This window comes from Mus musculus, chromosome 2, assembly GCF_000001635.26.
Source record: "Mus musculus strain C57BL/6J chromosome 2, GRCm38.p6 C57BL/6J".
In the NCBI taxonomy this organism is placed as follows: Eukaryota; Metazoa; Chordata; class Mammalia; order Rodentia; family Muridae; genus Mus; species Mus musculus.
Window position 1 is genome coordinate 147,949,350 of NC_000068.7, and position 23,940 is coordinate 147,973,289.

General features: G+C 41.4%; 1 long non-coding RNA gene across 35 annotated transcripts in view; it reads right to left on the reverse strand.

The window, feature by feature from the left end:
* Positions 1-23,940, reverse strand: part of 9030622O22Rik — a 96,055-nt gene that overhangs the window by 4,891 nt on the left and 67,224 nt on the right. For 27 of the 35 annotated variants that reach the window (XR_866820.3, XR_375083.4, XR_375087.4 and 24 more), the window contains 4 exons: positions 23,326-23,665; positions 17,893-17,922; positions 13,285-13,358; positions 12,683-12,715 (listed from right to left, as the gene is read on the reverse strand). This is a non-coding gene — a long non-coding RNA (RIKEN cDNA 9030622O22 gene). The other 8 variants (XR_866834.3, XR_003953944.1, XR_866829.3 and 5 more) reach the window with 7 other exon arrangements.

Sequence of the window (23,940 nt, forward strand, 5' to 3'; positions counted from 1 at the left end):
ATTATTCTCTGTTTGGTTAAGCTATGCAAACACAGGGGCTCTGATGTAAGCAAGACTTTTTCTTTTTGTATGTTGTACATAAATGTCTTTAATCTTTTGAGTTAGGAATTTATTGGTTGAGTCTTTATGAGTAAATTCAGCAGAGCTCTGAAATGTTGTCTTTTTTTTTCCTCCAAAAAAGAAAGCGAGAGGGGAGGAGGCAGAGAAGGGTCAGCGGGGTTTAAAACTGAAGAGCAAGCTGCAAAAGAAAAGAAGAGAATGAAAGGATTTGTCTGCAACAACAGTGTGGGTGACGGTCCAGCTGACTTGATCCAGCTTAACCCTGGAGCCAGGCGAATGCGCCTTGGGTCAGGTAAGGAAAGGGGAGCTTCAGTGAATTGGCAGGTGACAACAGTGCAAGCTATCACAAACAAAGCGAGCCCACGGCCCCACAGTCAAACCCCACAGGCACCTGGTCACTTGCTCGGTTCTCTGTTTATGTTCTTTAAAAAAATAGTCACAGTAGAGAAAAACATAAACCATGAAAGTTGAAATTTAACATTAGTCTGCAAGTGTTAAAAGACTGATTTTGTTGAAAGATTTTCTTCTGTGGGCTGTGGAGTTCATAAGAGCTGCCGGGGGCTGGGGGTGACAAGGTACAACAAGCAAGATGGCTGCAGTCACATTCAACCTGGGACCCACAGGCTGTATGTAACAAAGGATACCTGAGAGTGTAGGGTCACACAGAACTGTAAACTTACTTAAAACACTGAGGTTTGTGTGCGTGATTTCCTCTATTATAACTGGCTTGTGTGAGTCTCCTGTGTGAATTTACAGGTGATAAGTTGCTTCTCAGTATCAAAGGGTTTGATATGTCTGGGCCTTAAACAACATATATTTAGTGTCTCACCATCTTGGAGACCAAAATCTCAGAATCAGGTACAGGATAACTTACCCCTCCTGTAGGCGCCACGCCTTACCATAGCGTTCAGCAGCTTGCTGGCCTTCTTGGCCCTCCTTGCAGATACATCCCTAGGTTTCCACCTTTGTATCTTTATCTTGTCACATTGGATTAGGGGCCTAACCTATGCCAATATAATCTCATCAGTGCTACCCAGACACACACACACACACACACACACACACACACACACACACACAGATGACTGCCTCATGTATGCTACCCAGTGCACATAAAACTCAAAATACAGCCTTGTATTTGCCCACCTAACAAACAGCATGCATCTTATATCTGACTACACAGCACAGACACAACTCATACCCACAATCACAAATCACATTCCTCACATCCAGCAGACATACTTGACTGATCCCATAAATGCCACCCACCACACTCACGACTCATACACAATTCATATCCTACCACAGAGAAGACACATAGGACACACACACAACCATGATTGCATGCACACATATACCAACACCCAGCAAGCATGAAACTCATATACATGCCACCCATCCACATACATACATAAGCACCCCATGTCCACCCAGCACTCGATCTCTCCTCTCTCTCTCTCTCTCTCTCTTACACACACACACACAAAACCTTACCATGTTTTAGCCCTCTCTCTCATGTGCTGCAGTATTTTAGTTATAATTCTATTAAAGGTCCCCAAATTTAACCTTGGGTGATGACAATTACTTCTATTCACACCTCACATTTTCCTATGTGGTCCTTGGAATATGTGCTATGCCTGACTCATTTTTGTTCCACACACATAAATTGGTACCACTTGCAAAGCCAACTCAGGGAACCCACAACGAGTCAACCTGGATGTGGTAGAATCGAGTTGATATCATGGCAGAGAAATCCGAATAAATGGACTGTACATCAACAGAGCACCAGGGGCCTCCTTAAGGAATGTGGACCAGGCCTTTGTCACTGATCCTAAGATGCCAAGGACTGATTGCCTTACCTACTGAAGATACAGATTGCTATATACGGCCTGACTTTATAACAGAAACAGTAGCATACAAAGGACTATGGGAAAGAGTTCAGCCAACCCTAGGGAGACTAGAGCAGTAACACCCAGCATCAGCAGCCAGGCTAAGGGCTGAACTGTCATCTCATGAGGAACCGCTGCAGGTCTACAAGCTGGAGTGTGATAGGATTGAAGCTGCACTTTAATAACAGACCATTAGGTGTATTTAGCTGGAAAAATCTTCACATTTTGCAAACAAGCCAGGTATGCGTTGTCTGCCTCATCGGAAATTCTGCACACAGCTTGATGCGCTCACAAATTCACAATTCAGAATTAATTGGTTTTTAGGCTCTGCATTTAGGTCATCTCTCCCAGACACCCCATTTCATGTGGTGAAAAGAAATTAAGTCAATTTTCCCCCTGCCAGACCCTCGGCTCTCATCTCGCAGGCCTGGCGTGCCGTCCCGCTGCACACACGGGCAGAAGACAACCTTTAAAGGCATTCTCATTATTTCTCAGGGAGATGTCATTAAGTACTGTAAACATGTCCTGAATGAGTCCATGTCACAAAGACGACAGAGTGTTTATAGAATAAAAACCTATGAGCACCAAAGTAAAAGAAAATGGGAGAGGAAAGGGAGAAAGAAGAAGGAGATTTTTTTTCTTTTAGAAGAAAAAGGCAAGGTTTTCTTGACCAGTGAGCTGAGCTAAAGGTGCAGACCATAACGTAAATCCACCCAGATGAGCTCTGATCAACAGAGAAAAGCAAGAATGGGATCTACCTGGCTGGGCTCTACTCTCCCATTCCCTAGCCCTTGACCAAATCACGGCACCCATTTCTCCCTCAGAATTCACAAATGACAGACCTCATAAATTGATTGTCTACCTGCCCCACCCCAATTCACACTCGATCTCAGAATCCTTGGCAAGAAAGCAGTCAAACCAGGCCTTTTACATTGCAATTAAACTTACTGATGTTTCTGTGTAAGAGTGATGATGGTGTGTGTGTGTGTGTGTGTGTGTGTGTGTGTGTTCCTCTTCCAACCTATGACACTGTACTCTAACAAAGAGAATTGTGTTCGCAGTGAGATGATCACATGTCTTACTTACTATTTGGCTTTGCACTGTTGGTTACAACCAAGTCAAGAGGATAATAAAATCCTCAGAGTTTGACCTCGTCACCCAGAGTCTGACAATGTGTGAGCTCACAGTCCTATGGGTGCCGTACAGTGGACTGAAAGGATCCATGCCTTCACTTCCATGAAGAAATAACATCACCATAGCTTGCTTTGGGGTTTCCTCTTTGCCCCCTCATATAGACACCAGAAGGACCTGCAGGTGCACACCTCTGTATCAGGCTATAGTCAGTGATTGGCAGTGGGAGCATGTAGAAGCTATGCTGCCTTGTCTTATGATAGATGAAGGCCATGCCTATTAGCATCCACGGCACCAGACTGGCAATGCCCATAGACAGCTGTGAAATAACATGCCTCTGGGCTTCAATTCTTTCAGCTCTGTTCCTCTCTGTCCTTACCTGATTTCCTCGAGAACATATTCTTAACACGTGTCGGTGAAACCTGGACACACAGAGTTGTGAATCACAAGTTCTTAGAAAGCGAGGATGTCTTGTCCCGCTAGGTGGACCAGCCCTGCTCCGGGCATTCTGTTTGCCTTCTTCTCTGTGGGATTTGCACCAGGCCACATCTTGTGCACCAGAGAACAAGAAACTGGAATCTATGAGCTACTCTGATGAGTTCTATAAATGATCTTCCTTATGCTTGCTATCTGTCCTGCAAGTGAGAGCTTCCAGGGAGACCTTGAGCTGAGAGGCTCAGCAAAATAATGCCCTTCCCCACCCCCAGAATCAACTGATGTGAGACATTTGGCACTGGCCACAAATCTAACAGGGGGAGCTATAACGAGAAGCTATAAAGGAATTCTCGGTGGTGTTACCTGCAAACAGTTTTTTGTTTGTTTGTTTTTTTGTTTTGTTTTTCGAGACAGGGTTTCTCTGTGTAGCCTTGGATGTCCTGGAACTCACTCTATAGACCAGGCTGGCCTCGAACTCAGAAATCTGGCTGCCTCTGCCTCCCAAGTGCTGGGATTAAAGGCATGCGCCACCATGCCTGGCGCAAACAGTTTTAAGCTCCGAAAATTCAACCCAGAGGATAAAAACAAGTACAACTGATATAAAGCAAAGGAATCATCATTAGTGCACATTATCAACCTCAGATCTGTGAGCACAAAGAAAACCCCAGGACCAGACACACTCATAGATGAATTCTATGAGACATTTAAAAACGAGCTAACACCAATGCATCTCAAACTATCCCATAAAGCAGAAAATGAATCCTTCCAAATTCATTTTATAAGGCCAGTCTTAACCCAAACATAAACTAGATAAGAGCTTAACAACAACAATAACAATGATAATAATAATAATAATAATAATAATAATAATAATAATAATAATATTTTAGATCAAGTTCCCTGATGAACACAGACATGAAAATTCTCACTAAAATACCAGAAAATGGAATTTAACAATACATCAAAAAGATGATACATGTTCAACTTGTTTGTTGTTGTTTGTTTGTTTTCTGTTTGTTTGGCTGGCTGGTGGGTGGGTTGTTTTGCCAGGAACACAAGGATGGGTAATATATAAATCAATGAAGGTGATGCAGTACATAAGCTCAGGGACAGAAATCGCATGCTCATCTCAATAGTACAGAAAAAGCTTTTGACAAAATTCAACTACACTTCATGGCAAAAGCCAGAAACAGAAACAGAATAAAAATATCTTAACATAATAAAGGATACATACAACAAATCTATAGCCAGCTTTATACCAAATAGAGAAAACTTGAAAGTATTCTCTCTGAAATTACCAACAAAACAAGGTTGTCTATTCTCCCCACTCTGTTCAATACAGTGCTTCAAATGTTTGTGGTTTGGTTCAGTTTTTTTTTGGTGGGGATTGTTTTTGTTGTTGTTTTTGGTTTTGTTTTAGTTTTTCGTTTGTAATCATGTATCTTGCCTTTATGTATGTATGTATAGCAAATGCATGCCATGTGTTTGTGGAGGTCAGAAAAGGGCACTGGAACAGATGGTTATGCATCACCATGTAGATAATAGGAATCAGACCTGGTTCCTCTGAAAGAACACCCAGTGTTCTTAACTGCTGAGTCATACCAGCCAGCATCCTGGGCTTCAAAGCTGAAGTAGTAAGTCAAGAAAAAGAAATAAAGTGGGCACAAGTAAGGAATGAAAAAGTCAAAGTATCCCTAATCCACACGATATGATCCTCACTTAAAATAAAGAACTCAAGAAGTTGACACCAACAAACCAAATAACCCAAGTTTAAAATGGGGTCCAGAACTAAACAGAGAGTTATCAACAGAGGAATCTCGGAATGCCAAGAAGCACTTAAAGAAATGCTCAACATCCTTAGTCATCAACACAAATCAAAATGACCCAGAGATTCCACCTTAAACCAATCAAAATGGCTAAAATAAAAAACTCAAGCAACAGCACATGCTGGTGAGGATGCAGAGAAAGAGGAGCACTCCTCTACTGCTAGTGGGATTGCAACCTTGTACAACTACTTTGGAAATCAATCTGGCAGTTTCTCAGAAAATCAGAAATAGTTATAACCTAAATAAAACAAAAACAAAAACACAGACTCGACCAGGAAAATCCTTAGATCTAATAAACACTTTCAACAAAGTAGCAGGATTCAAAAACAATGTATAAAAACCGATTCCTTTTCCATACTTTGATAACAAACTTACTGAGAAAGAAATGAATTTTAAAAAGTCACTTTAAAACACACACACACACACATTGTCCTCTAGAGATATTAAAAGTAAAATATCTAGGAATGAATCTAACCAAGGAGCACATGACTCCTACAGTAAAAACATTAGAAGAAAGAACCTGAAGAGGAAACCAGAAGATGTAAAAGATCTCATAGGGTGGGGAGACACCCAGGGGGACCTCCATCCTCTCAGAGAAGTGGAGGGAGGAATGAGGGAGGAACTGTGGAAGAGGGAACTGAAGGGGAGGCAGGGAGGCAGCAATTGGGTTGTAAAGTGAGTAAATTTAAAAGAAAGAAAAGAAAGAGAGAGAGAGAGAGAGAGAGAGAGAGAGAGAGAGAGAGAGAGGAAGGAAAAGAAAAGAAAAGAAAAGAAAAGAAAAGAAAAGAAAAGAAAGAAGGAGGGAAGGAAGGAAGGAAGGAAGGAAGGAAGGAAGGAAGGAAGGAAGGAAGGAGAAAGATCTCATGCTCATAGATCAGGAGAAGTGACATCACCAGAAGTGACCTACTGAGTCAATGCAGTCCAAATCAAAAATTCTAGTGATGTTCCTCACAGAAATATAAAAATTATTCCTATAATGTGTAGGAAGTCATAAGGGGCATGGACAAGACAAAGCAATCCTAAGCAAAAGACAGTGCTGGAGCTACCACAGTACCTGATTTCAAATTATACTGCAGAGCCACAGTTAAAGGTAAAAAATTAAAAAAAAAACACCCACCCACCATGATACCAGCACAGTACAGATGTGTGGATCAGTAGAACAGGATAGGACAGGATGGATAGGATAGAATAGAATACCTAGAAATAAATCCACGCAATAAAGTCACCTGATTTTCAACAGAAATGATCAAAACATACATTCCACAAATGCTGCTTAGAAAATTAAATGCCCACCTGTAGGAGAATGAGACTCACCCCACACAAATTGGAGTTCAGATGAACCAATAGCCTCAGTGCAATGTCTAAAATTCTGGAACTGCTTAGAAAACCACTTATAGAAACGGGCATGTAAGGTCTTCCTTAAAGGAACTTCAATAGCTCAGGAAATAATCACAAAAATTGATGCGCAGGATACTGTAAAACTAAAGTACTCTGCATTACAAACAACAACAGAAACACAGCGGACTAAAGAGACAGCCTACAGGATGGGTAAAAATCTTTGCCACTATACATATGGGAGGGGGTTAACCAATGTATAGAAAGACTTCAAAAAGTTTAAAGCAAGACCTAAAGCATCCAGTCAATAAATGGGCAACTGAATTAAAAAGATAAGTTCTCAAAGAAATGAAAATGTCTAATAAATATCTGAAAAAAAAGCAATATTCTTAGCCACCAGGAACCTAGTCAGAATGACTAGGAAATGAGCAACAAGTGCTAGGGAGATGTTGGGTGGGAAAGAAGCCTTACACACTGGTGGCAGAACTGTAAACGCTTGCAGGTGCTATAGAATTCACCATGGCATGAAAACAGAAATGGGACTTTTGAGAGAAGATAGGATACCTGTAGAAGGTAGGGAAAGGACCAAGAAAGGGTAGTAAATAGAAGTAAATATGAGCAAAATATAATACATGTATATAGAAATAAATATAATAATATAAAAATGTTTATAAATATTAAATAAATTGTTATTTATTAAATATTAAATAAATTAAATATTAAATAAACAAATTTTATAAATAATTAAAACCATTGTTTTATATACTAACTAATACAAGAATTTATTTTTAAAATTAAGTGATTGCACCTTTTCTTATTTTTCCAGGCTTGTGTTTTCTGATGCTAGATACTGACCCCTCATACTCTGAGGATGACACATGGCTTTCATCCAAGACTCTTGTTCTATAAAGCCATGAGACCTGTCATTCTGAGTACCACTAGCTCCCATGTGATCATCCTGAAAGCCCCAACTTGCTTTCTGTCAGAAGACAGATCAGTGTCAGAGCTACAGTTATTCATCTGCAGGCCAAAGTCTAGGAACTTCCTGAGGAGATGGTATTGTGTGGAATACAAAAATCTCTTCTAGAAGTTGATAAACCTATAAAAGATTCTGAAGTCTGTACAAGTCTGCTCTTGCTACAGTAACAAGGTAGCGCAGTGGTATAAACCACATCTTTCTTTCCTCGTTTCTGTAACCCAGCATTGGTCTCTGTGGAATGTTGAGACACGGATGGATACCTTCCTTTAGGAGACTCCAATAGCATACTCATTATTTTTTTTCCTTTCCCAATATTCTAGAAAGTGCCTATGTTGCTTGACTGTCATCCTTCTTTCACATCCAAGGTCAAAGAAGGGTGGTGAGAATTTCATCCCCCCTCCCCTCTGTCGCTCTTCCAGTCACCTCTACCTCTGAACTGCCTCTTTTCTGCCGACAAGAGCCTTGTGGTTACCAGGGTCCTATCTAGACTGCCCAAGATCACCTGTGTATTAAAGAGTGAGTTTCCTGGCAACATTAATTATATCCACACTATGACCCTTGACCATGTCACACAGTACAACCAAGTTTTAGGGTGTAGGTATCCTTAAGTCTGTGCAACTTCCCTGCATGATGCTCCCCAACTAATTTACACTAGTGTCTCCTGACACTTAGTTTGCTTATAATGGAAAGACAATTAGCAGTTACTTACAAAAATAGGAAGATTAAATACCGGTCTCTGAACTTGTCATTTTCCAAATGGCTTCTAGACATAATGTTTTGAATTTCTCAGACACACACACATCTTTAACTATGCAAATGAGAGAGTAGGGGGTAATATTGTCTTTTCAGAACTCCTGGGGTCTGATAACTCCTAATTCCAAACTTTTCCAGACCTTGGTCTTCACTGTAAATGGATGTTTTGGTGTGACCTTGGATCTTTAGTATCTTAGAGAATGGCTGCTTCATGGGTTCCAGATGGAAAGTGTAAAATTAATAACCCCTTGTAGATGAATGCCCGTATGTTTTGCATATATGCCAGATGTGTGCTTTGCTTATAGTGACATCAGTTTAAATGTAACTAACATCTAAATGATGCACCGCTGCTTCTGGATTTCAAACTATAACAGGATATTTTTTAAGGTACTTGATACTAGCACCAAAAAGCCTGGAAAAGAAATGAGTCTCAAGAGGTGAATAAGAATCACCTGTCTCCAGTATCCGAGAAAGCTATGTACTTTTGGAGGAAGGCATTTCTCCTGTCCCAAAATAAACGCACACACACAGACACAAAGAGAGGGGGAGGGGGAGGGGAGGGGGAGGGGAGGGGGAGGGGGTAGGGAGGGGGAGAGGGTAGGGAGGGGGAGAGGGAGGGAGGAAGAGAGAGAAACCATGCATTTCTGTTAGGATGAAGTTTAACTGTAAGTAGGACATATCTAAAACTGTTTATTAACAAAATAACAGCTTCTTATTCTCTCCTGTGGATCCAGGTTCTGCTCTCCATAGTCTTTGCAGTCCCTCTCAACTCACTAACTTATCAACTATCTCTATGCTAGGATTCGATCTTTATAATCCAAGATTGCAGTAGCCAGGTAAGATGATAGATCTATAACATTTATTTGTTTGTTTGAGACAAGACTCTCACTGTGTATCACAGGCTAGCCTTGATTTCTCTGTTCCTTCTCAATTACAGAGCTTACTGGAAGAAGCTGCTGTGCCCAGCTCAGATCAACAGGCTTTCATGAAAAGATTTCTGATATAACTCTTTTTTATTTTTTTAGATCTTCCTGGTCAGACCCTAGTTGCATGACTATATCCAAAGGATGCTGTGAAGTATAGTCCTTTATATCAATAACCAAGATCTCGCTTGATGTGTTTATAAAAAGGTAAAGAGAGAGAGAATATGTTCTATGGATGTGTAGTCAAATATGGGGGATGAGAGTGTTTCAGCAGGTCAATGTCAAGGCATCCCTTCTCCCAGAGGGACCAGTTACATGACAGTATTGTATAGAACAGAGTTTATTCAGGGCATGGGGAGTGGAATTACGAGGGTAGTAGAGGTGGAGAAAGGGAGAGAGAAGGGAGAAGGGAAGGGGAGGGGAGGGGAGGGGAGGGGAGGGGAGGGGAGGGGAGGGGAGGAGAGGGGAGGGGAGGGGAGGGGAGGGGAGGGGAGGGGAGGGGAGGGAAGGGAAGGGAAGGGAAGGGAAGGGAAGGGAAGGGAAGGGAAGAGAAGAGAAGAGAAGAGAAGAGAAGGGAAGGGAAGAGAAGAGAAGAGAAGAGAAGAGAAGAGAAGAGAAGAGAAGAGAAGAGAAGAGAAGAGAAGAGAAGAGAAGAGAAGAGAAGAGAAAAATAGAGGCTGGCCATGAACATGTGGGGGGAGGGGATTGTGAAGTGGCAAGGGGCAGGGAGCAAGAAGGAAGAGCAAGAGAAGCAAGAGAGCAAGAGAGGGAGGAGGGGGCAGACGGCCCCTTTAGTATATAAAAGCAAATATATTTATGGAAATAAAAACAGCCTTTGCTTAAGGATCTGTGGTAATTCCTGTGGATATTTTATCTTATTTATTTCAGTAAAAATTACTCATGTTTTTTCCCTAAATTGAAAGGAATTCCCTTTATCTCTTAACTCACTTATTCCAAGAGAGAGAATGTACTAACAATCAACTGTAATTTGGAATAAAGGCTTTTGAACCATGGAAAGCCAATTTATGCTGGATCCCTTCATCATTATGGGATTCTGCAAGAGACCTTTTTATTTGCTTGGAAAGCAGAGATGATGCTACCAAGTGTCTTCTCTTCCCTGCAGTCCAGTGTTAAGCTTTACATCTAAAATGTCCCCCATGGGCTTACTTTTTGAATATTTGTTCCTCAACTTCTGGTGCTTATTTGAAGGCTGTGGCACCTTTGAAGGTGACACCTCTCTGGCAGAAGATGATGGCTAGAGGCAAGACATTGCAGGTTATTCCTGCCCCTGACTGCAGAGTCCCCTCAGCTTCCTGATCCATTGCCTCGTGTCCTGTCTTTGCCACACTCTCGCTATCCGAACCAAGCCACTTTCCAGTTCTTTCTAGTGAGAACTGAAACACTGAATCCATAAGCCAAAGGAAAGCTTTCTTCCTCTCAGTTGATTCTGTCAGACCTTTCATTGCAGCAAAAGATTAACCAAAGCATCCTGTATCCAAGGTTAACATAGGGGACAATGCTGACAAAGCTTGCACACACAAGCACATACACACTCGCACGCATGTACCGCGCGCACACACGCGCGCACACACAGTTGGATTCAATCACGGAGCCATTTATAATTGTCTCTTGTGAGCTGCAGCACAGCTCAGTGTGCTCTCTGCCAAGCTCTGCTTCCTCCATCTTCCCTATTTCTACAGCTAACAAAAAAATCTACCCTTGATCCCTACCTACCCTAAAAGCTGCTTCCCACTGATCCCCCTAAGTTCATACTGAATCACAGATCTAGGACAGTCACATCTCATCCAGGAATGTTGAGGAAGCTGAGCTGTGCTCAACACATCTCTCACCTTGGAAGTCCCTTCATTACCAGGATCCTTGTTTGTGGGCACAGGGGATAGTGATTGTTTTTAGGTGAGATGTGCTATTATTGTGCAGGGAGTAAAAATGCTCCCAGAATCCATCTCTACACTACTATGTTAACTGAGTCCTTGGAAGCTGCCAGCTAACTTCCAACTTCATGTGTTCTGAGGCTAATGCTGAGGCAGCAAAATGATGACATGTGTAAAGGAGTTTCCCAGTAGCCTTGACCACTTGAGTCGTCCCTGGGGCCCATAGGAAGATGGCTCCTTCAGGCTGTCCTCTGACCTCCACATACGCAAATATATGCACCAACATACATATACACACATAAGGTAATACACAAGTGTGACTTTGGAGTAGGATTTACTTGCCAAAATGGTAAAGAAGATGGCTTTAGTTTTCTTGATGGACTTTGTAAATTTTTAAAGATCCTCAAAAAAGATTTCAAACAGTCTCACATGTCAAGGGTGCATTCTCCTGTGATAGTCCGTCTGTCTCCTTACCTCACAGCAACCCTGCCCGATGTTTGTTCTTTGACCCTTCAGGGCTACTCCAGTTCCTGCCAAACACAGAACCACACTCCCACCTGTCTGGCAATTCTGCTCAGCTCAGAAAAATTCTGAAACAGGAAGTGTCCTTCTCCTCAAGAACAACCATGATTTCTCCAGGTATAAAGACATCTGACTGAATACCCTGGGACCAGAGACTGTGCCTTCCAACAAGGATTCTCACAGCAGGGTCCTTTGACAAGGAACAGTGGCAGCTGGGAACTTGTCGCAAATGCTTCACGTTCTTGGCTTCAGATCCAATAATCTAACCTGGGATAGGTATTCAGAAGCAGGAACTAACATGTTATGTGTCAACTAGTTCTCCAGAGGAGCCCTAGAAAGTTAAAGAACCCAAAAGGTATAGCTAAGAGCACATCTCTAAGACTCTCAGGCTAGTCTTAACTCCTAACACCGAAACTAATGCTTCCACATGCTTTCAATCTATGCCTTGGATTTATCTTAACATAGTTTTCCAGTTTTGATCCTATGCTTTTGAGAAACACATACCATTCATGCAACTTTTAGAGTCTGTAAATACTGCATATTAAGGTTGGCAAAGATTTTCCTCTACGTCCTACCACTTCAGGAAAAAAAAAAAAAATAAAACGGTTGTTCAACTTTTCTGCTGCGTGACCTAGAAAAGACTCCAGCTGCTGTAGGTGGATCTGACTCCACAGCAGGCAATAAAGGTCTCGCTAACCCGCCTTTATTTGCTTTCTGCTCAAGATAAACATTTATCACTGGGTGTATTGATTAACACCATATCGCTTCCCTCCCCACACTTTCACAAAGGAAGCAGGCTCCCCTTGGGAACACAACCCTTTGTGGGGCTCACAAGAGCCCCACTGTTATGTTGGCTATGAAGGTGTGGGACTCCCTGTGCCTAGAAGAAGCATCAACCATCTGCAAAGTTGCTCTGAATACTAAGAAATGCACTTACTTAGGTGGCAGTTCAGGAGAAAATGCACACTACCTGGATGAGGCATAAAGAAGACACAGTAAGAAACAAAGGACACTACAAATTGTCAACAGCTACCAGTTTCTTTCCCACCCTGACTTCTTCTTAACCACTAGCAGCTTTTAAACTGTCCTCCATTTCTTTTATTTACATATGAAGAATGTTGTGTATATGGAATCACACATTATGGTATTTTTTTGTGCTTCATATAGTTCTTTGGAAATCATCAATGTTTTTAGTTTATATATTTTTGGCATATATGTTTCTCTCCAGTCCTGCCTGTTTTCCTTTTCACTGCCAGGTAGTATCCTATGATACAATTTATCACATTGTATCTATTAAGTTACTCCTTGAAACATATGTATATTGTATCAGCTTAAGGCTGTGTGAATGAAACTGTCCTTTGCACAAAGGTGTTTGTGGGTATATAAGCCTTCATCCCTTTGGGCAGAAATGTCTAAGAACTCAACTGCTGATCATAGGTGGTGACCTGTTTCTTTTTTTTATTTAATATTTATTTATTTATTTTAATTTTGGTGTGTACTTGTTTTGCTTGCATGTATTTAAGTGCACCATGCACATACCTCATGCCTGTGGCGGTCAGAAAGAAGGCACTGGATTATCCAGAAGTGGAGTTACTCATGGTTGCATAGGTCTTCTACAAGAGAAACAAGTGATCTTAACCATTAAGCCACCTCTCCACCCCCACATTTCTTTTAGAATAAGCTGCCCAGCTGTTTTTCAGATTAGCTCTGCTGCTTGACCTTCTTAGGGCAACCTCAGAAGCAGTTTCTCTACTTCCTTGCTAGTATTAGATACTGTTACTGTTTCTCATTCTGGTTTTTGTTAGTATCCTCAATGCCTGATGGTTTCCCTCAGTCCTGATTATATTTGCATGTGCTTGTATTTAATATTCATAACCTCAGCTACAAAATGGCCCTCCACACCCACTTTTCTAACAGGAATGTTTGGGGAGCTTCTTCTGCTGAGATTGGAGAGCCCTGTATATATTCTTTGTCTAAGTCATCATTCAATAAGTGGTTTGTAATACATTCTCCAGCAGAGTCTTTCACCAAGCATAAGTTGCAATCTTTACAATGTTTAACGATGTGTTTTCTCTCTCTTTTTTTTATCTTAATAATAGTTTGTTTACTAATTACATTAAGAAAAATCATACAGGCCCATTCCACAAGAGTCAAACGAATTCTTTCCATAACACTATTACTCGCATTATTAAAACATTATCAATTATTTGGGTCTTTAAACTGTTTTAGCTGATCACTTACACAGAATTATTGGACCTGAGTTATAAATTATTTGAATCATCATGATTGTACTTCCTTATGTAAATCTGAGAGGCTGCTCTGACAGTGATGTGGTGGGAATAAGTGAGACACTTGAAATCTTCCCTTCCGTGTGATGGTAAGCAGTAAGTAGGTCACATCCCACAGCTTCTTAACCAGGAATAACTGTGCAGGCCCTACCAGGAAGAAAGAACTAGTAGTAACATGCACTCCCTGGTGTATCACTGATACCCTATGTAAGTAGCTTAAGGATGTAGTATTTAGCAAAAAGTGAAAATCATTATCATTTTATCAAAGAAACAAAATACAGAATGAAGGCAAATGAGCTTGGTATAGGTCCCAGAGATCCCACTCTGATTCTGAGGCAAATTTTAACACAAACGCATCTACATACAACTTCCATGACTATTTATATTAGAAAGATTCAGAGCAGATGAGGCCAGTGTGGCCTACCTTGATGTTTTTTTTTTCTCTTACAGATTATACTTTGGGTATAAAATCTAAGAACCTTTGCCTCATCTCTGAAAGCCTGCCTTATGTCTTCTTCGAAAAGTGTTGTAATTTTACATGTAAGTCCATAATCCATTTCAAGTTAATTTTTGTCTAAGACTTGAAACTTAGGTCATGGTACAGTTTTCCCCGAGATGTCCAGATATTTCAGCGATGTCTTCCTCCACTGATAACCTTTGTAACTGTGTCAAATGCAGTCACGTAGTAAGTTACTGAAACATGAAAAACTTCCTCTTATTTTTCTAAAGAAAATTTAGGTTATTTTATTTACCTTGCCCTTTCAATGCCAATTTTAGAGAAATATTACTTAAAATCTCTCTGGAGTTTTGATGACTATATTAATCTTGTATGTACACTTGGAGAAAATTGGTATTTTTATATTTAATCTTCCAATCCATGAACATAGTATATTTTCTCTACTTCTTTTAAGTCTTCAGTAGTTCCTTCGTAACAGCATTATGGGTTTGGTAGCATAGATACCTAGTACTTGTTTAATTAAATTCCTCAATTCCTTTCCTCTTTTTTTCCTTACTTCCTTTTGTTAAACATGCTCTCATTATGTTGCCCAGACTGGCCTTAAATTAATCAACTTCTTATCTCTATCTCCCAAGGGCTAAAATTACAACATGTGCCACTCTATGTAGTATATATAAATCTTCCTTCCTTCCCTCTTTCCTTCCCTCCTTCCTTCCTTCCTTCCCTCCTTCCTTCCTTCTTTCCTTCTTTCCTTTCTAGAACTGATAAATGCTACTATATTTTAATTTCAGTGCCTATGTGTCACTGCTAGAATAGAGAACTATAACTAATCCTTGCATGTTGTTCTTGTGCCATGCCTTCATTTACTCACTAAGATATTTCCTGAAAATTCCTTGAAATCTTCTATAGTGTGTCTGTGATATGGAGTCTCACCGGCAATTGTAAGGGCGGCTCCTCACACTATAGAAAAGATTATGTCAAAGAAACAGAAAGTTTTGCTCTTTCTTTCTGGTAAATATGTGTTTCATTACTTTTCTTGCCTTATTAAACTGGTAAGAAGTTCCAGTGCCATGGTAGAAATGGATGGGGACATGAACATTCCCTGTGTTTTCAACCACAGGGAAGATGTTCAAACATTTATCACAAAACATAGAGTCAGGTGTGTGTTTCTACAAACGGTCTTTAGCAAGCTGAGTCTGTCTTCAACTACACTTTTCCAAGTTTTCTTTTCAATTTTGTATTTACTCTGTGTGTGTGTGTGTGTGTGTGTGTCTAAGAGAGAGAGACAGACAGACAGAGACACAGAGAGAAAGAGAGAGAGAGAAACACAGAGAGAGAAGAGAGAGAAGTGGTATGTGATGTGTGTATGTGTTTTGTGTGTGTTCTGGGATATGTGCTGTGTGTGTGTGTGTGTAGTGTGTGTGTGTGTGGTATGTGTGTGTGTGTGTGTGTGTGGTGTGGTATGTGGTGTGTGTGTATGTGGTGTGTGTGTGTGTGGTGTGGTGTGTATGTGTGGTGTGTGTGTATATGTGTGTGGTATATGGTGTGTGTGTGTGTGTGTGTGTGTGTGTGTGTGTAGTGTGTGTGGTGTGGTGTGTCTGTGTGGTGTGTGTCTGTGTGTATATGTGTCTGGTATGTGGTGTGTGAGTGTGTGTGTGTGTGTGTTTAGGAGGGTAGTCTGTGTGTACAGGTGCCTTTGGAGGCCAGGAGAGGATCCCATGGCGCTGGAGTTACATTTGTGAGACATATGAGGTAGATGCTGCAGTTTTAACTTTGTTCCTTTCCAAGAGTAGCAAACACTTCTAATCACTCGGCCAACCTTCTGGGCTTCTTTCCGAGAGTTCTTAGTCATGCATCGGTATTGAATTGTGGGAAGTACTTACTCTGCAGATTTATAGGATTGTGTGGATTTTCTCCCTTAGCCATTTAAAAAGGTGAATTACATTAATTGATTTTCAATATTGAACCAGCCTTGCAGCTACAAAACAAATCCCATTTGGCCATGGTATCTAACTTTTGATACATTACTGAATTCCTCTTGCTAAAATTTTGCTAAAGAACTTTTGTCTATATTTAGTGAGATATTGATCTTTAATTTTCTTTTTAAATTGTCTGTCTAGTTTTGGTGTCAGGATTGTACTAACTTCATATAAGAAATTGGCAAGAATATCCTCTCCTCTATATTCTAGAAGAGATTGTATAGAAAGTATGTCATCTCTTCTTTAAATATCTGGTCCCATTCTAGAGTGCAGATTTCTTTGGGGCGGGTCAGTTAGTAAAAAGTCCCACTGTTCTTCATTATGATGAGGTTTTAAAATTATGTCCTATAGTGGATAAGTGGATTATCTGTGCTTTTTCAAGAAGTTGTCTAATTCATTAAAGTTGCCCTGTCGATATGTAGAATTATACTAATTATTTTCTGTGTGTATTTTGTTGTCTGCATAGTCTATAGTAGTGTCTCCTGTATTATTCCTGATAGAAGTAATGTGTGACCTTCTTTTTATGCCTGTATATTGCTTGGTCTGTCAGTTTACCTGGTCTTTCCCAAGGGAAAAAATTGTTCTGTTTTGCTAATAAAAATTGGTAAAATCCTATTGCTTTTCCCTTCACTGACTTCTTTCCTTGTACATGTTAGTTGCTTATTTGCTTTTCTTCTTCTAGGTTCAGGAGGATAAGAGCTTATTACTACTGATTTGTGGTTTTAATCTGTCTTAATTTACACACTTAGGATTATACTTTCCAGCTTCACAATGCCTTAGCTGAGCACAATAAATGTTGATGTGATGTATTTCCTTTTATTCTTTTTTTTTTAAGTTGACTTTCATTAGCTTGATTTTTTTTTTCTTAACTGGACCAATGAATGTATTATTTGGGCTATCATTTAGTTTGTAGGTGTGTGATGACTTCCCTCCTGGTTCTCTGTTGTAAATTTATTTTCTTCTATCCTGGTCAGTGAATACATTTTATAATTTCAATTCTGTTTTACTTTGTTGAGAAAATTATAGATCCAACTCAAGTTCTTGAGCAAGCTACCCCTGAACTGAATTTCCTAACCTGCTTTCAATTCTTATAGGGAGGGAGAGTTCAGCCTGGGCTACAGCTCAGCCTGGGCTGCAGCTCAAACTGTTCAGTTGGTGAGTTTTTTGAGTGTTAATGAGATCCTGTTGTTTGATGGCAGTGTCTCTCTCTCTCTCTCTCCCTCTCTCCTTCTCTCCCTCTCCCTCCCCCTCTCTATCACACATACATACACACACACACTTTTCACACACTTTCTTGGTGACTCTAGCTGAACATTTATCTATACTTTGGCCTTTGTTTGGAACCAACTTTTGATTTAAATAACTAAAGACAATGAAGGAAATGGCCTGGGAACAACAAACCAAAAGCTGAGATTGTCCTTACATGTGAGTTTCACAGTCAGGCTCCACATACCTGCAGAAAAAAAATATGACTTTTGTTTAATTATAGTTCTTCTGCTCTCTGTAGCATAAGCATTAGTCTGTAAGCACCTACAAGGGGAAATGAATTGTCTTTTATTTAGTATCCTTCCTCATAACAACAAGAAACCAAACAACACCCCAGAATTAATTATCTAATTGTGGTTTTTAATGATCCACACTGGGTTTATTATACACACGAGGATAACCAAGTCTCCCCTGCAGCTGAGATCTGTGACCTTACAATCTTCATCACACAATCAAAAGCCTAGGAACTATGAGAAAGTGCAGAATCAACACCACTGGGTCTCACGTGAAAACATCATGAATTCATCACAATGTTTAACCTTAAGGCTGCAAGAGTCTTTTCTGTGGCCATGGGTACTGGAAGCAGAGGGCAGCATAGAAGCACCTGGGAAACCTTTGAACAAATGCCTCTACTCCAGACCACCTTTCTTCCTCTTCCCTCCTCTTCCTCCTCCTCCTTCCTTCTCCCCCCCTTTCTCCTCCCCCTTTTCTTCTTGTCCTCTATTTTAAATGGGAATGGTGTATTTAAATATGAAAGGCTGCTAACAAGTTCTGTGGGCTGTTGGTATAAATAAGATGGCTCCCTTCTTGTAGCTAATGGCTTGAGTCCCTGCAGACTGACACACCCATTGTAGACACTGATGCTCTCCTTTTTATAACTTTATTTCATTTTCTGCTCATTTCTGGTGTTGACTTAAAGGGCCTTTATCTCATTGAGCTGATAATCTATGCTTTATGGCTGCGATTGTGAGCAATGGAAGCAGCATGCAATACTACACGCATATAAATATTTGAACAAGAAAAAGAAAGTCTGTCTGCTGTGGGCCAAGGAAGAAATGAATTTAAACAAAACAAAACAAAAAATGCCACTAGAAGGACCTTGACACTGAACCACAAACTGACAAGGTGAGGCTCCAGTGGCATTCTATCCAGCTTTGAGATTTCACCAGTGGGCGCTTGCCGTGGCCCCTGCACCACAGGGTACTCAGCTGAGGTCCACACTAGCAGGCTTATGACGTCACTGATGTGGCTTGCGTATTTGGTCAGGATCACTAAAATAATTCCCTTTGAGAAGAATCAATTTGCTCTTGCAGGGAGTTAAAGACCTGAGGGGTTTTAATTAGTTTACCCGGCCTTTGCATTTGATCACCAAACGTTATTGCAGAGTTCAAAGAACAGGAGGCTGTGTGCCTCCTTTTCCCTTTTTGTGGGGCGGGGGCTTTGCCGCCTTTTTCTGCATCTCCTGTGAATAGTGGAAAATAAGGGCAAAATGACATTCGACTTAGAAAGTAAGAGCACCAGGAAGCGAAATTGGAGGCAAACAGAACAGCTAATTTCGCCAGGCATAGCTGGTGTTGCCCGCGGTTGTCCCTGACAGCCAGGCGACTCCGAACCACCTGTGTTTGCTCACTAGCTTTCCCCAATCTGCGAGAAAATGGCCAGAGCCGGTCACATGGCAGGCAGATAGGCCAGGCACCATGGGAATACAAAAGCCGGAGCTTTTAGCAGAGTTAATCATTAATGCGCCTTTTCTTTGTCCCATTCAGGAGTGCTGAAGGCTTTGATAGCCTGTATTTGCCATGGGCCGGCTGCAGGCAGAGCCAGGTACTAAAGGGCCGATTGGCTCCAGGATCTCTATACAGCGTCCGAGCCCTGCTGGGCCTGCCTGTAACCTTTCCACCCAATCCTGCCTGTCCCAGGCTAGTACCCTTTTGTCATACTGTCCATCCATCCTACACCTCCATCAGATTCTACAGCCCCAGCCTGGAACCCTAGTGCATAGTATGTGAGTAAGTTCTGATGGGCAAGGCCAAGGATTGATTAAGAGTTTCTGCCCACAGTCTGCCATTCCCTGGATCACAACAACTCTTAACAGGACAAAAAAGGGGTGGAGTGGGGGGCAAAAATGATCATATCGCTTGCTTGCTTGCTTGCTTGCTTGCTTGCTTGCTTGCTTGCTTGCATGCTTGCGTGCTTGCTTGGAGACCAGAGGAGTATCATTTTGCTATAACAGCCAGAGTTTTTTCTTCCTAAAACTTGGCCTTAGAGTCACACCTGAACAATTCTGATGTCTCTGTCTCTGTGTCTACACTTCAGGACAGGAAGTGTAGACACACTGACAGGAGTTTTTACATGAAGGGCACCCAACTCCTTAGTCTTCTTCGCAGGGATGAGCCCCTATGTCATGACTGCTGCTAAGGTGAACCCTTGGCTCCCAGGCCTTTTCCTGAAGCTTCCTCTCCCTTGGTCTCTAAAACCACCTACAGGAGGTTTTGCCCTCTAACGGCTGAAAACAAAACAAAACAAAACAAAACAAAACAAAACAAAACAAACACTACCATGTCTTACTGTCAGCTTCTGAGAACAAAACATCCTGGCTGTCAAGATAGAGAGACCATTGACACCCCATGGTCTTTAGGGGCAGCTAATGGCTACCAGAGGACATCATTCATTCAAAAAGGGTTTGCCAAGGGACAGGGATTTATAAGCTTAGAGTTATTAAGGGCGAAATGTCCTGGGAATTTCGAGCATAAGGGTATCACTGGCAACGTAGGCTGTGATTAAAGATGCTGTCTGGAAGATATCACACTCACAGGCTAGATGGTCCTCTCCCTTGGATTCATCCAGCGCCCTCTGGCTGGGTCAAAAACCTTAGAGAGATTTCTCCAGTTATCTCTATGTTATCAAGGGCATTTGAAGGGAAGGCAGATTTTATAAACTCCCCTTTTTAAAAAGCAGATGAGGAAGTGAAAGTTGACTGACTTGTTCTTCTAACACCTAGGAACTCAAGCAACAGACGGATGGGTAGAACCCTGAGAGGGTTATACCAGGTGGACAGGGGTTCAGAACAGCCTCACAGGTTGCCAGTGGGTGTCACTTCCTGTGCTTTGCAGCCTGGTGTCACTCTGGAGGAGATGGCCATGTAGGTCAGACAGTACATTTTACTCAGTGACTTGATGATAATGACCTTATACACTATACTATACTATACTATACTATAGGATCATATCTATAATCTCTGTAATTAGAAAGTGAGTGAAGAGGAAAAAGATGGATTGTATTGGGCATCATCCCATTTTCTGGGAGGAAGGTAAATGGCTTAGTTCAGGATATCCCAAACCTACATTAAGATCTAAATTTATTTATTTTTTATTATTTATTTATTTATTTATTTATTTATTTATTTATTTTGGTGAGGTGAGAAAAGGTCTTTTACGTAGCCTTGCATCTTCTGGAACTCAATATCTGGACTAGACTGGGCCTCAGACTCACAGAGCTACACCTACTCCTTAGTGTAGTGGCTGTACTTCCACACCTGGAAAGAGCCCGTTATTTATATGGAAAACGATCCCAAAGCATGTCAGGGGAAAGAAAGTGACAGGGGAATGTGGACAGCCACCAAAGGGCCTGCTTATAGCCAGAATCATTTAATCTTCCCAAGAGCATTTTCTAGAAAAAGAGGTGCTGCCCTTAATGGGTGAAATGGTCAGAGTGCTGAGGAACTGACCCATCTAGGAGACACCTTCAGCCAATGAACACAGCTTATTAGCAGAGCCTTAGTCAAGGAAATTCAACCTGGAAGAAAAGATGGTGCAGGCCTCTACCAGGTGTCCCTGTTGTGTATATGTGTAAATATGTATATGTGTGTATATGTATGTATCGGTGTGTGTGTGTATGTATGCTTGTGTGTATTTCTATGTATGTATTTGTGTGTGTGTGTGTGTGTGTGTGCACAGGAAGGTAAAAAAAGTCAACCTCAGTGTTGTTCCTCACACCTACCAACTGTGTTTAGTTTTGTTTTGTTTTTAAGATTTATGTATTTATTTTATGTATGTGAGTACACTGTAGCTGTCTTCAGACAGACCAGAAGAGGACATCAGATCCCATTACAGATGGTTGTGAGCCACCATGTGGTTGGTGGGAATTGAAATCAGGACCTCTGCAAGAGCAGTCAGTACTCTTAACTTCTGAGCCATCTCTCCAACCATCAGCTCTGTTTTTTAAGACAAGGTCTCTCATTTTGACCCAGGGCTGGCCACTTAGGCTAGGTTGGCTGGCTAGTGAGCCCCAGTGACTCTCCTGTATCTCTTTTCCAGTGCACCAGCCTGCCCAGCTTTTGACATGGGTGCTAAGGATCAAACACGAGATAGTCATTGCTTACATAGCAAGAACTTTGTTGACTAAGCTGTTTTCGCAGCCACTCTGGTGTCTGCTGTTTACAAAGCAAGCATGCTCTAGCATGGAGTGACAGGCCCTACTCAGAGGTCTTCCAAGCATCAACTTCAGAATGTTCCACTGCAACGTGTTTGTGTATGCTTCCTGGGAGCCACATGTTTCTCCTTTGGCACCCAACTCTCTGTAGTTACACAGGAGCTTGGCAACGGTGATGCTTATAATGGAGGGAGCTAGGCAGTGGAGTAATGACATCCAGAATTCATAAAGTTCTGGTCCTTAAGGACTCTTTGCCCAAAGTCACCTCTCCTTTTTTTTTTTTTTTTTTTTTTTTTTTTTTTTTTTGAGGTAAAGTTTCACTGTGTCTTCACATAGTCTTACTGGATGCAAAATCTTTTAACTCACCATGTAGACCAGGATGACCTAAAGTTCCCACAGATCTTCCTGCTTCTGCCTTTCAAGTGCCAGGATTAAGGCATACTCCACCATGCCTGCCCAAGATCACATTTAGCCATTTCATTCAGCTGGCCAGCAACTCATGCCTTTGGTCAGTGTTTCTCAAAGTGTGGTCATGAACCAGTATGACCCTCAGATAGGAATTCAGTCAAGAGGCAAACCTCAAGCTCTAGTCAATAGAAATCTCCCCAATGGAACCCCAGGAGTAAGCCCTGCAGAGATGCTGAAGATGTTTAGAGGGCATGCATCAGAGTTCTCTTGAGAACTTCTGCCCCTCCCCCATTTTCAACTTTCTAGATCTTCTTACCACATTCTTCAGGTTTTTGGGGTTTTGGTTTTTGTGTTTTTGTGTTTTGGGGTTTTTTGTTTTTTGTTTTTGTTTTGTTTTGTTCTTTTGAGACAGGGTTTCTCTGTGTAGCCCTGGCTGTCCTGAAACTCACCCTGTAGACCAGGCTGGCCTCAAACTCAGAAATCCACCTGCCTCTGCCTCCCAAGTGCTGGGATTAAAGGTGTGTGCCACCACCGCCTGGCCATTCTTCAATTTTAAAAGTCACTGTTTTAAGGAATTTTATCAAGAGATCAGTTTTCCAGAACAGAGATTGGTTAATCTTGATTTGTATTGCATTCATCTAAAATATTTTTTCATAAATCATGAAAATATGAAATGAATTCACCCTGGAAACAGAAACATAGGCATTGGGGACCAGACTCCAACCCCAAGTTTTTTGGGAAGGCGGCCTACCTTGAAGTATGGTTAATATACTCAGTGGTACTTCATTGGAGAAAACTATTTTCCTTTGCAAGTCGGTATCAGTTGCAGAGAGCTTCTTAGTAAGGAGTAGACGTCCATGTCCAATTCCCCTCTCAGTGCTGGAACCCCATCTGGCTTGAACCTGTACAGGCCTGGTGCAAGCTGCTACAGTCTCTAAGAGTTCATGTGGTCATCAGTCCCATTGTGTTGCCTTGGAGTAATCCATTCTCTCTGGCTCTTAGAATCTTCCCATCTCTTGAGGGGTGTTCTTCAACCATTTAGGACCCATCAGAGAAGCTTAACATTATTCCACACCACTTATGTTCAATGTCTGTAGAGATAAAAAGAGTGTCAAATCGTCTTGGAACTGGAGTTACAGATAGTTGTGAGCTACCATGCAGGTGCTGGGAATAAACTCTAGGTCCACTCTGCAAGAGCAGCCAGTGCTCTCAACCACTGAGCCATCTCTCTAGCCCTTTATCCAATTTTTCTTGTGTTCAAAGTATTTTGCAATGTAAAGCTGGGAGAGGGCATTAAAAATAAGTTTACCCTTCTCCAGATCCAAACAATCCTCCCCCTTGGAGCTCACAGTCCTGAACCACCTGG